Source organism: Hordeum vulgare, chromosome 7H, assembly GCF_904849725.1.
Source record: "Hordeum vulgare subsp. vulgare chromosome 7H, MorexV3_pseudomolecules_assembly, whole genome shotgun sequence".
Taxonomy (NCBI): domain Eukaryota; kingdom Viridiplantae; phylum Streptophyta; class Magnoliopsida; order Poales; family Poaceae; genus Hordeum; species Hordeum vulgare.
This window is the reverse complement of record NC_058524.1, coordinates 16,170,052-16,182,023: the sequence shown is the minus strand read 5'-3', so window position 1 is coordinate 16,182,023 and position 11,972 is coordinate 16,170,052.

The window sequence follows — 11,972 nt, the reverse complement described above, 5'->3', positions numbered from 1 at the left end:
CGATTTCCCCCTCTGGGAGGGAAGTTTCCCCGGCAGGATTGTCCTGCCGGAGCTCTCGATTGGATCTGCTCAAGTTCCGCCTCGTCGCGGCGGCGAAACCACAAAAAAGCTCCCGATTGAATTTTTTTTTCTGTAACGAAACCCTTCATATACCAAAAGAGCGGGGCCAGTGGGCCGTCAGGGAGCCCACAAGCTTGCCATCCGCCACCAGGGGGTGGCGGTGGCAGGGCTTGTGGTGCCCTGGTAGCCCCCCTATAGTACTTCTTTAGCCTAGTATTTTTTATATAATCCCAAAAAATTCCACGCAACTTTTCAGGGCATTTGGAGATGTGCAGAATAGTGGACTAGGATTTGCTCCTTTTCCACTCTAGAATTCCAACTGCGTGAATTCTCCCTCTTCAAATAAACCTTGCAAAATAAGAGAGAAAAGGCATAAATATGGTACCACAAAGTAATATAACAACCCATAAAGCAATAAATATCAACATGAAAGCATGATGCAAAATGGACGTATCAATCCCCGAAATAAATTTTTCCAGAACGGAAGAAGATCGGGAGGCTTGAGGGCCAAGGCTGTGGGCCCACAGGGGGCCCACAAGCCCTGTTGTCGCGGCCAGGGGGAGGCCGTGGCAACCAAGCTTGTGGCCCCCCTAGCGCTCTCCTGCCCTAGGTATTTGTCCTATAAATTCCCTAAAAGTCCAGAAAAAACCAAGACATCCACGAAAACACTTTTCCGCCGCCGCAAGCTTCCGTTTCCACGAGATCTCATCTGGAGACCCTTCCCGGTGCCCTGCCGGAGGGGACTTTGGAGTTGGAGGGCTTATACATCAACATCATTGCCTCTCCAATGACTCGTGAGTAGTCCACTTCAGACCTACGGGTCCGTAGTTAGTAGCTAGATGGCTTGTTCTCTCTCTTGGATCTTCAATACAAAGTTCTCCATGATCTTCATGGAGATCCATCCGATGTAATCCTCTTTGGCGGTGTGTTTGTCGAGATCCGATGAATTGTGGATTTGTGATCAGATTATCTATGAATTATATTTGAGTCTTTGCTGATTTCTTATATGCATGATTTGATATCCTTGTAAGTCTCTCCGAGTCTTGGGTTTTGTTTGGCGAACTAGATCTATGATTCTTTCAATGGGAGAAGTGTTTGCTTTTGGGTTCATACCGTGTGGTGACCTTTCCCAGTGACAGAAGGGGCAGCAAGACACGCATCGTGTTGTTGCCATCAAGGGTAACAAGATGGGCTTTTATCGTAGATATGAGATTGTCCATCTACATCATGTCATCTTGCTTAAGGTGTTAGTCTGTTCTTTTGGACTTAATACACTAGATGCATGCTGGATAGCGGTCGACGTGTGGAGTAATAGTAGTAGATGCAGAAAGTATCGGTCTACTTGTTTTGGACGTGATGCCTATAGATATAATCATTGCCTTAGATAACGTCACGACTTTGCGCGGTTCTATCAATTGCTCGACAGTAATTCGTTCACCCACCGTCTACTTGTTGTCATGAGAGAAGCCACTAGTGAACACTACGCCCCCCGGGTCTACTCACAACTATCGTTTCCACTTTCACTTTTACTTTGCTTGTTTACTTTGTTGCTTTCAGTTATCACTTCGCAAACAATCTATAAGGGATTAACAACCCCTTCATAGCGTTGGGTGCAAGCTCTTTGTGTTTGTGCAGGTACTTGTGACTTGACGAGATCTTCCACTGGTTCGATACCTTGGTTCTCAAAACTGAGGGAAATACTTAGAGCATCTCCAACAGGCGCGCTATACAAGCGCCGCGCCGTAAAAAAGGAAGTTTTAGCGCGCGCAACGCGGCGGGCAGCTCCAGCGGGCGCGCAAAAACGGCGCGCGCGCCATTTCCAGTTCATCGCGCTGGCCGAAACGCAATCCCGCGCCCCTTATTTGCTGCGCCGGCTCCCGTGCGCGCGACTCTCCCGCGCTCGCTCCTGCTCTCTCCCGCGCTCCCGCGCTCGCTCCTCCACTCTAGCGCCGCCGCCGCCGCCGCTCGCACCCCCGGCGACCGTTCAGCGCTTCCCCGGCCTATCCCCGCGCCGCCGTCACCGTCCGCGCCCGCCGGCGACCACTCAAGCGCTTCCCCGGCTTGTCTCCACTGCGGCCGCCGCCGCCCGCGCCCACCGGCCGCATTATTTGTTGTACTGAACGATAAACTATTTGTTTGAGTTGTAATAACTATTTATTGTTGATTTATTTTGTTTGTTTGATCGTTTTTATCCTATTTTTTGAAATGTATATGTGGTTTGTGCGTGCTGCGCGTGCTGCATTTTTGGGCACTGCAAGAGCGATGCGCGTGCGCTGCATTATAGCGCGGCTGTTGGAGCCAGCGCCTATCCCCGCGCTAAACCAGCAGAAGGGCGCGTGGTAAATACATTTTTTGGGCGCGGCTGTTGGAGATGCTCTTACCGCCGCTGTGCTACATCACCCTTTCCTCTTCAAGGGAACACCAACGCAAGGCTCCAAGGCCACGGGGAAATCCTTCGCATATTATCCAAGGAAGTCCCTAAAGGCGTAGTCGTAGTAGCAGGATTCCTGGCGCCGTACCAGGGAAGGTTTGTTGTCGCAGTAGCAAAAAGATTTCTGGCACCGTTGCCGGGGAGGATCCAGTCAAGAATAGTCTCTCGTCAACGTGCTGATTTCTGGCGCGGGGAGGAGATCTATCCAAGTAGGTGTCACAAACTCATCTCTTGCATTTACCTTTTTTGCCAGTTGCCTCTCGTTTTCCTCTCCCCACTTCACATTTGCCGTTTTCATTTGCCTTTCTCCATTGTCGTTTCCATTTGCCTTTTTGCCGTTTTCTTTTACCCTTTGCCGTTTCCCTTTGCCGGTTTTCTTGCTTGCTTGTGTGCTTGTTTGTTGTTGGAGTCATCATTGCTGAAAACACCAAACTTTGCGACTTCTCGAGTACCAATAATAATGATTTTATTAGTACTCCGATTGCTCCAGCCACTAGTGCGGAATCGTATGAAATCAATGCAGCTTTGTTGAATCTTGTTATGAAAGAGCAATTCTCTGGCCTTCCTAGTGAAGATGCCGCATCCCATCTCAATACCTTCATTGAGCTTTGCGATATGCAAAAGAAATGAGATGTGGATAATGACGTGATTAAGTTGAAGCTTTTTCCTTTCTCGTTGCAAGATCGCGCAAAAACTTGGTTTTCTTCTTTGCCTAAAAATAGTATCGATTCTTGGGATAAGTGCAAAGATGCTTACATATCCAAGTATTTTCCGCGGGCTAAGATTATCTCCTTACGTAACGATATCATGAATTTCAAGCAACTTGATCATGAATATGTTGCACAATCTTGGGGGAGGATGAAGTTAATGATTAGAAATTGTCCCGCTCTTGGATTGAGTTTGTGGATGATTATACAAATCTTTTACGCTGGTTTGAATTTTGCTTCTCGCAATATATTGGACTCCGCCTCAGGTGGAACGTTCATGGAAATCACGTTAGGAGACGCTACAAAACTCCTAGACAATATCATGACCAACTACTCTCAATGGCACACTGAAAGGTCACCTGCTAGCAAAAAGGTACACGCTATAGAAGAAATTAACTCGCTTAGTGCTAAAATGGACGAGTTAATGAATTTGGTTGCTATTAGAAATGTTCCTTTAGATCCTAATGACATGCCACTATCTTCCTTGATTGAGAGTAGGAACGCTAGTTTGGACGTTAATTTTGTTGGTAGGAACAATTTTGGCAACAACAATGCTTTTAGAGGAAACTATGTTCCTAGGCCTTTTCCTAGTAACTCCTCTAACAATTATGGCAACTCCTACAACAACACTTATGGAAATCATAACAAATTACCCTCTGATTTAGAGAGTAATATCAAAGAGTTCATCAACTCTCAAAATATTTTCAATGCGTCCATAGAGGAAAAACTACTCAAAATAGACGATTTGGCTAAGAGCGTTGATAGGATGTCTTGTGATATTGATGCTTTGAAAGTTAGATGTGCTCCTCCCAAGGTCAACTTGGATGAAACTTTGAAAGCTATGCGTGTCTCCATGAATGAGAGCAAAGAAAGAACCACCCAAATTCGCGCTAGGCATGAATGGTTTAAAAGGGTGCGTTCTAGTGATGCAAATCACGAAGATCTTAAAGTGCTTGGTGTGACTCCTCTTGAATCTTTGTTTTCGTGTGTCAAGCCTATTGATGAAGGGGCTGGATATGAATCCACTTTGGTTGAAAAACGCCCCAATGATTCGGAGTCCACCTATCTTGATGATAAAGGTGTGGAGAGTGGAGTAGAAGAAATCAAAATTTTGGGTAGTAATGGAACTCCCACTTTGGATTTCAAGGAATTCAATTATGATAGTTGCTCCTTGTTTGAATGCATTTCCTTGATGCAATCCATTGCAAACTCTCCACATGCTTATAGCCAAAGCAAAGCCTTTACCGCTCATATCGTAGATGCTATGATGAAATCTCTTGAAGAGAAGCTCGAATTAGAAGTCTCTATACCTAGAAAACTTCATGATGAGTGGAAACCTACTATCAAAATCAAAATCAAAAACTATGAATGCAATACTTTGTGTGATTTGGGTGCTAGTGTTTCCGCGATTCCAAAGTCTTTATGTGATATTCTTGGTTTTCATGAGATTGAAGAGTGTTCTCTTAATTTGCATCTTGCGGATTCTACTGTCAAGAAACCCATGGGAAGGATCAATGATGTTCTTATTGTTGCACAAATAAGAACTATGCACCCGTGGATTTCATGGTACTTGACATAGATTGCAATATTTCATGTCCCATTATTCTTGGTAGACCTTTCCTAAGGACTATTGGTGCTATCATCGATATGAAGGAAGGGAATATTAGATTTCAATTTCCCCTAAAGAAGGGCACGGAGCATTTTCCTAGAAAGAAAATAAGATTGCCTTATGAATCTATGATGAGGCCTATGATACGTCCATTTTGCATCATGCTTTCATGTTGATATTTATCGCTTTATGGGCTGTTATTATACTTTGTGGAACCTTACTTATGCCTTTTCTCTCTTATTTTGCAAGGTTTATTTGAAGAGGGAGAATACCGGCAGCTGGAATTCTGGACTGGAAAAGGAGCAAGTGTGAGTCCTCTATTTTGCGCAACTCCAAATGCCCTGAAAATCAACGTGGATTTTTTTGGATTTTATAAAAAATACTGGGAGAAAGAAGTGTCAGAGGGGAGCAACCAGGGGCCCACAAGCCTGGTTGCCGCGGCCTACCCCCTGGCCGCGGCAACTGGGCTTGTGAGCACCCTAGCGGCCCACTGGCCCCCCTCTTTTGCAATATGAAGGGTTTCATTCGAGAAAAAATCAAAAAAATTCCTACGCATATTCAGATCTTGTTGGGTAACGTAGCATAAATTCAAAAAAATTCCTACGCATATTCAGATCTTCCTATGGAGAGACCAGCAACGAGAGAGGGGTGAGTGCATCTTCATACCTTTGAAGATCGCTAAGCGGAAGCGTTGCTAGAATGCGGTTGATGGAGTCGTACTCGCGGCGATTCAGATCGCGGTGTGATTCCGATCTAGTGCCGAACCACGGCACCTCCGCGTTCAACACACGTGTAGCCCGGTGACGTCTCCCGCACCTTCATCCAGCAAGGAGGAGGGAGAGGTTGGGGAAGATCTCCGGCAGCACGACGACATAGTGTCGATGGAGAGACGAGGTCTCCCAGCAGGGCTTCGCCAAGCACCGGCAGAGAGGAGGAGAAGGAAGAGCAGGGCTGCGCCGAGGGAGAGTCAGATTGTTTTTTTTTCAACAGACCAAAGTGCCCACTATATATAGGGGGAGGGAGGGGCTACGCCCTCTTGAGGGTTTCTCTCTCCTGGGAGGGGCGGTAGCCCTAGATGGGGGAGGGGAGGTGCGGCGGCCACGAGGGGAGGAGGGGTGGCGCACCCTTCTGGTGGGCCTTAGGCCCACCTGCGCTAGGGTTTCCCCCTTCTCCCCTCTTCTTGCGCCATGGGCTGAGTGTGGGGGGCGCAGCAGCCCACCTAGGGGCTGGTTCCCTCCCGCACTTGGCCCATCTAGCCTCCCGGGGTCGTTGCCCCCTTCCGGTGGACCCCCGGGGCCACTTCTGGTGGTCCCGGTGGTCCCGGTACGTTACCGGCGACGCCCGAAACACTTCCGGTGTCCAAAACCATCCGTCCTATATATCAATCTTTACCTCCGGAGCTCCTTGTGACGTCCGGGATCTCATCCAGGACTCCGAACAACTTCCGATAACCTCGTAGAACAATTCCCTATAACCCTAGCGTCATCGAACCTTAAGTGTGTAGACCCTATGGGTTCAGGAGACAGGCAGACATGACCGGGACACCTCTCCGGCCAATAACCATCAGCGGGGTCTGGATACCCATGGTGGCTCCCACTTGCTCCACGAGAATCTCATCGGATGAACCACGATGTCAAGGATTCAATCAATCCCATATACAATTCCCTTTGTGTGTCGGTATAGAACTTGCCCGAGATTCGATCGTCCGTATACCTATACCTTGTTCAATCTCGTTACCTGTAAGTCTCTTTACTCATTCCATAGCACGTCATCATGTGACTAACTCCTTAGTCACATTGAGCTCATGATGATGTTCTACCGAGTGGGCCCAGAGATACCTCTCCGTCACACGGAGTGACAAATCCCGATCTCGATTCGTACCAACCCAACAGACACTTTCGGAGATACCCGTAGTGCAGCTTTATAGTCACCCAGTTACGTTGTGACGTTTGATACACCCAAAGAACTCCTACGGTATCCGGGAGTTGCACAATCTCACGGTCGAAGGAAAAGAAACTTGACATTAGAAAAGCTTTAGCATACGAACAATACGATCTAGTGCTACGCTCAGGATCGGGTCTTGTCCATCACATCATTCTCCCAATGATGTGATCCCATTATCAATGACATCCAATGCCCATGATCAGGAAACCATGATCATCTATTGATCAACGAGCTAGCCAACTAGAGGCTTGCTAGGGACACATTGTGATCTATTTATTCAAACATGTATTACTGTTTCCTGTTAATACAATTATAGCATGAACAATAGACAATTATCATGAACAAAGAAATATGATAATAACCATTTTATTATTGCCTCTAGGGCATATTTCCAACAGTCTCCCACTTGCACTAGAGTCAATAATCTAGTACATTGTGATGTATCGAACACCCATAGCATTATGGTGTTGATCATGTTTTGCTCGTGGAAGAGGTTTAGTCAAGGGTCTGCAACATTCAGATCCGTGTGTACTTTACAAATCTCTATTACTCCACTCTAGACATGGTCCTGGATGGAGTTGTAGCGGCGTTTGATGTGCTTCGTCTTTCGGTGAAACCTGGGTTCCTTGGCTATGGCAATGGCCCCAGTGTTATCACAAAAGAGTGTCATTGGACCCGACGCGCTTGGAACCACTCCAAGGTCGGTGATGAGCTCTTTCATCCAAATTCCTTCATGAGCCGCTTCTGAAGCGGCTATGTACTCCGCTTCACATGTAGATGCTGCCACGACTTCTTGCTTGCTGCTGCACCAGCTCACTGCCCCACTATTCAAAACATATATGTATCCGGTCTGTGACTTAGAGTCATCCGGATCTGTGTAAGCGAGAAACATTTCCTTAGTCCTTTTCAGGTACTTAAGGATATTCTTGACCGCTGTCCAATGTTCCATACCGGGATCACTTTGGTACCTCCCTACCAAACTTATGGCAAGGTTTATATCAGGTCTGGTACACAGCATGGCATACATAAGAGAGCCTACGGCTGAAGCGTAGGGGACAGAGCTCATCTTCTCTCTATCTGCTGCCGTGGTCGGCGACTGGGTCTTACTCAATCTCATACCTTGCAAAACTGGCAAGAACCCTTTCTTTGAGTTTTCCATATTGAACTTCTTCAATATCTTGTCAAGGTATGTACTTTGCGAAAGACCTATGAGGCGCCTCGATCTATCTCTATAGATCTTGATGCCTAATATGTATGCAGCTTCTCCAAGGTCCTTCATTGAAAAACTCTTGTTCAAATAGGCCTTTATGCTCTCCAACATTTCTATATTATTCCCCATCAATAATATGTCATCCACATACAGTATGAGGAAAGCTACAGAGCTCCCACTCACTTTCTTGTACAGACAGGCTTCTCCGTAAACATGTTTGAACCCAAACGCTTTAATCACCTCATTAAAGCGAATGTTCCAATTCTGAGATGCACACTTTAATCCCATATGGAGCGTTGGAGCTTGCACACTTTGTTAGCACCCTTAGGGTCAACAAAACCTTCTGGTTGCATCATATACAACTCTTCCTTATGGTTCCCGTTAAGGAACGCTGTTTTGACGTCCATTTGCCAAATTTCATAATCATAAAAGGCGGCAATTGCTAACATGATTCGGACTGATTTCAGCTTCGCTACGGGAGAAAAGTCTCTTCGTAGTCAATTCCTTGAATTTGTCGAAAACCCTTTGCGACAAGTCAAGCTTTATAAACGGTTACATTACCATTTGCATCAGTCTTCTTCTTGAAGATCCATTTATTTTCTATGGCTCTCCGGTCATCGGGCAAGTCCACCAAAGTCCGTACTTTGTTCTCATACATGGATCCTATCTCGGATTTCATAGCTTCAAGCCATTTGTTGGAATCCGGGCCCGCCATCGCTTCTTCATAGTTCGAAGGTTCACCGTTGTCTAACAACATGATTTCCATTACAGGGTTGCCGTACCACTCTGGTGCGGAGCGTGCCCTTGTGGACCTTCGCGGTTAAGTAGTAACTTGATCTGAAGCTTCATGATCATTATCATTAACTTCCTCTTCAGTTGGTGCAGGCGCCACAGGAACAATTTCCCGCGTTGCGCTACTTTCCTGTTCGAGAGGGGGTGTAATTACCTCATCAAGTTCTACCTTCCTACCACTTACTTCTTTCGAGAGAAACTCTTTCTCTAGAAAGGATCCGTTCTTGGCAACAAAGGTTTTACCTTCGGATCTAAGATAGAAGGTATACCCAATAGTTTCCTTAGGGTATCCTATGAATACGCATTTCTCCGCTTTGGGTTCGAGCTTTTCTGGTTGAAGTTTCTTCACATAAGCATCGCAGCCCCAAACTTTAAGAAACGACAACTTAGGTTTCTTGCCAAACCATTGTTCATATGGTGTTGTCTCAACGGATTTAGACGGTGCCCTATTTAAAGTGAATGCTGCAGTTTCTAATGTGTATCCCCAAAATGATAGCGCTAAGTTGGTAAGAGAGATCATAGATAGTGCCATATCTAATAAAGTGCGATTACGACGTTCAGACACTCCGTTGCGTTGCGGTGTGCCAGGCGGCATCAGTTGTGAAACGATTCCACACTTCCTTAGGTGTGTGCCAAACTCGTGACTCAAATATTCTCCTCCACGATCAGATCATAGACACTTAATTTTTCCGTCACGTTGATTCTCGACCTCACTCTGAAATTCCTTGAACTTTTCAAATGTCTCAGATTTGTGCTTCATCAAGTAGATATACCCATACCTACTCAAATCATCGGTGAGAGTGAGAACATAACGATAGCCACCGCGAGCTTCAACGTTCATTGGACCACACACATCAGTATGTATTATTTCCAATAAGTCGGTTGCTCTCTCCATTATTCCAGAGAATGGAGTCCTAGTCATCTTGCCCATGAGGCACGGTTCGCATGTGTCAAATGATTCAAAGTCAAGAGACTCTAATAGTCCATCAGTATGGAGCTTCTTCATGCGCTTAACGCCGATATGACCAAGGCGACAGTGCCACAAGTATGTGGGACTATCATTATCAACTTTACATATTTTGGTACTCACACTATGAATATGCGTAACATCACGATCGAGATTCATCAAGAATAAACCATTCACCAGCGGAGCATGACCATAAAACATATCACTCATATAAATAGAACAACCATTATTCTGTGACTTAAATGAGTAGCCGTCTCGCATTAAGCAAGACCCTGATACAATATTCATGCTCAAAGCTGGTACTAAATAACAATTATTAAGGTTTAAAACTAATCCCGACGGTAGATGTAGAGGTAGCGTGCCGACGGCGATCACATCGACCTTGGAGCCATTCCCGACGCGCATTGTCACCTCGTCCTTGGCCAGTCTCCGCTTATTCTGCAGTTCCTGCTTTGAGTTGCAAATGTGAGCAACAACACTGGTATCAAATACCCAGGAGCTACTACAAGTGCTTGTAAGATGCACATCAATAACATTTATATCACATATACCTTTAACGTTGCCGGCCTTCTTGTCCGCTAAGTATTTGGGGCAGTTCCGCTTCCAGTGACCCTTTCCCTTGCAATAGAAGCACTCAGTATCAGGCTTGGGTCCATTCTTTTTCTTCTTCCGGGCATCTGGCTTACCGGGCACGGCAACGGCTTTGCCGTCTTTCTTGAAGTTCTTCTTACCCTTGCCCTTCTTGAAACTAGTGGTCTTGTTGACCATCAACACTTGATGCTCTTTCTTGATTTCCACTTCTGCAGACTTGAGCATCGAGTACAACTCGGGAATGGTCTTCTCCATCCCTTGCATGTTGTAGTTCAGCACAAAACATTTGTAGCTTGGTGGGAGAGACTGGAGGATTCTCTCAATTATAGCATCATCCGGAAGTTCGACTCCAAGTGAAGTCACACGACCGTGTAACCCAGACATTTTGAGTATGTGCTCACTGACAGAACTGTTCTCCTCCATCTTACAACTAAAGAACTTGTCGGAGACTTCATATCTCTCGACACGGGCATGAGATTGAAAAACTAGCTTCAGCTCTTGGAACATCTCATATGCACCGTGTTGCTCAAAACGCCTTTGGAGCCCCGTTTCTAAACTGTATAACATGCCACACCTAACCAGAGAGTAGTCATCACTCCGCGTTTGCCAGACGTTCAGAATGTCCTAGGCTGCTGCGGGAGCGGGAGGGTCACCTAGTGGCGCATCAAGGACATAACCTTTTTTAGCTGCTTCAAGGATGAGGTTCAAGTTGCGAACCCAGTCCGCATAGTTGCTACCATCATCTTTCAGCTTGTTTTTCTCTAGGAATGCGTTGAAATTGAGCTTGACGTTGGCCATCTACAATATTTATAAAGACAACTTTTAGACTAAGTTCATGACAATTAAGTTCATTAATCAAATTAAGTATGAACTCCCACTTAAATCGACATCCCTCTAGTCATCTAAGTGATACATGATCCATGTTGACTAACCCGTGTCCGATCATCACGTGAGACGGACTAGTCACCATGGTGAGCAACTTCATGCTGATCGTATTCAACCACACGACTCATGTTCGACCTTTCGGTCTCTTGTATTCGAGGTCATGTCTGTACATGCTAAGCTCGTCGAGTCAACCTAGGTGTTTCGCGTGTGTAATTCTGGCTTACACCCGTTGTATGCGAACGTTAGAATCTATCACACTCGATCATCACGTGGTGTTTCGAGACAACGATCCTTCGCAACGGTGCACACTTAGGGGAATACATTCTCGAAATTTTAAGACGGATCATCTTATTATGCTACCATCGTTCTAAGCAATAAGATGAAAAACATGATAAACATCACAATGCAATCATATGGTGACATGATATGGCCATTATCATCTTTGCTCTTTCGATCTCCATCTTCAGGCATCGCATGATCATCATTGTCACCAGCGTGACACCATGATCTCCATCATCATGATCTCCATCATCGTGTCTCCGGGAAGTCGTCACGCCAACTACTACTATCACTACTACTATAGCTAATCGTTAGCAAAGAAGTAAAAGTAGTAAGCACATGGCGTTGCATCTCATACAATAAATTAAGACAACTCCTATGGCTCCTGCTGGTTGTCATACTCATTGACATGGAAGTTGTGAAACCTATTACAATAACATGATCATCTCATACATCATACATGCAACATCACAACTTTGGCCATATCACATCACATG